Source organism: Anabrus simplex, chromosome 5 (genome assembly GCF_040414725.1).
Source record: "Anabrus simplex isolate iqAnaSimp1 chromosome 5, ASM4041472v1, whole genome shotgun sequence".
NCBI lineage: Eukaryota > Metazoa > Arthropoda > Insecta > Orthoptera > Tettigoniidae > Anabrus > Anabrus simplex.
In genome coordinates, this window is record NC_090269.1 from 402,025,476 (window position 1) to 402,027,576 (window position 2,101).

General features: G+C 40.3%; 1 non-coding gene across 1 annotated transcript; it reads left to right on the forward strand.

Moving 5' to 3' along the window:
• The first annotated feature begins 1,472 nt into the window (after positions 1 to 1,472).
• On the forward strand, positions 1,473 to 1,545 carry TRNAA-AGC (transfer RNA alanine (anticodon AGC)). The gene has a single exon. It is a non-coding gene; the product is annotated as a tRNA-Ala (tRNA).
• Positions 1,546 to 2,101: the final 556 nt, after the last annotated feature.

A 2,101-nucleotide genomic window follows, 5' to 3' on the forward strand; every position in this document is an offset into this window, starting at 1 on the left:
AAGATGTTACAGACGTGAAATTTGATATTTGCAATCTGCTTTAAAAATAAAGAAACACGTATTCTCGGAAAATCCAATGAAGGGGGGGGGGGTGAAAGAATTGAAAAAATAATTGAATTAATTGAATGAGAATACATACATCTAATAAAAACTAAAGTTGTTACAGACGTGAAAATTCGTATTTGGATCTCCTTTAAAAACAAAGAAAAGCGCGTTTTGGGGGGAAACCATCTTGGAGGGCGGGAGTGTAAAGGAGTTGAATTCCTTTCATGAGGACACATAAATCAAAAACTGAAGAAGTTAGAGTCGTGATAATTGGTATTTAGAAGATCCTTTAGTATTAAAGAAACAACTATTTTTTGCGGGAAAATTCACTTAGGCGGGGGGGGGGGGGGGGAGTAGTGTGAAATGAAGTGAAAAAAGTAAATAATTTTTATGGGGATACTTATATCTCAAAACTGAAGGTAATAGACGTGAACATTGGTGTTTGAAATCTTCTTTAAACATAAGAAACAAGCCTTCTTTTAATTTTTTTGGGGGGGGGGGGTGCCGTTATATAAACTTAACGGGGGTGGGGTGTAGAAGGAGGTGAGACCAATTGATTTTACTGTTCTTAATGTACTTATAAGGATCCTCGGCAGCGCGCCGGCCTCTCACAGCTGGGTTCCGTGGTTCAAATCCCGTTCACTCCATGTGATATTCGTGCTGGACAAAACGGAGGCGGGACAGGTTTTTCTCCGGATACTCCGGTTTTCCTGTCATCATCCATTCCAGCAACACATAATAATAATAATAATAATAATAATAATAATAATAATAATAATAATGTTCCGGACCGTCTTCAAATTTGCGGACCGCGCTGGAAACGGCTCCTGGACGGGTAATGACTAAGAATGCAGTCCGGCCGCGGGTTCAGTGCCTTCTAGGCACCCAATATGACACCACGCCGGATCTCCTGAAGGATTTTTTCCATATTAAAAATGATTATAGGAAAAGATGGCAAAGATTTACGGACCCAACTGACCGGGAGGAATACCTGAGCCTAGCCCGGGAAGTACGAAATCGATTGCTGGAAAGGAAGATTGAAAAATGTGAGGAAACGTGCCGTAAATTAATAGAAAACCAGTCAGATCGGGAATTTTGGTGGATTCTCGCAGAAAACGAGTCAGATCCCGAATTTCGGCGGATTATATATCTAAAACAATAAACATTCAATTATAAATTTCAGTATAATGCCGTAGCGAAGCACGGGCATCTTGCTAGTATAGCATATAGGATATAGTATAACTATAGCATCAACTGCTCTGCGCGGTTCAGCTGATCTCGAAACAATTCATTGGAAAACCTGTGTCAGCGCTACCTAGCCGCTAACTCTTGAAATGAGAGATTATTTTTGGCACTCAAGCTGAGTCACGGGCGCTATGCTCATTCCTTCGTTTGTAAACTTCAGTCTAAGAGTTAAGTGCTGTTCTGGGGGCGTAGCTCAGATGGTAGAGCGCTCGCTTAGCATGCGAGAGGTACCGGGATCGATACCCGGCGCCTCCAAAATTTTCTTAAAACAAATAGTTCCAAAATCATGGCGTGTTTGAATACTAGTCGTATCACCGATTATTTCCGAACGAATTGCCTCACGAAGACAACTGGGAGCCAAATGCACTCGTCTACATGCCACTGGAGCTTTCGATAACGGTCGTAAAAAGGTTTGATCTTTCTAGAACTGGTACAAATATATCTAGGGTGTGTTATCGTACAAGTTGCCGTAAATTTCCGTCATTCTTGTTCAGAGCTTCTTAACCTTTTGAAATCCAATCCGGACTTTGCTAACGCAGCCAAGTCAAATTCGAAATATTAAACAGATACTTTCTAATGTACCTTGTTGAAGTGTATAACTAGCTTTCTAAGAACGTGTCCAAATTTTTCTGGTTTTCAAATCTCCCGTACTTATTTATTTTATTTATTTATTTATTTATTTATTTATTTATTTAATGCTATTTGTTCGGGGCGTCGACCTAGAAAGATCTTTTTCCCCTACTTGCACCATATGTGCAACCTGCGTGTATTTGAAAATTGCGGAAGTGTAATGTCCCAGGCCAGGGATATT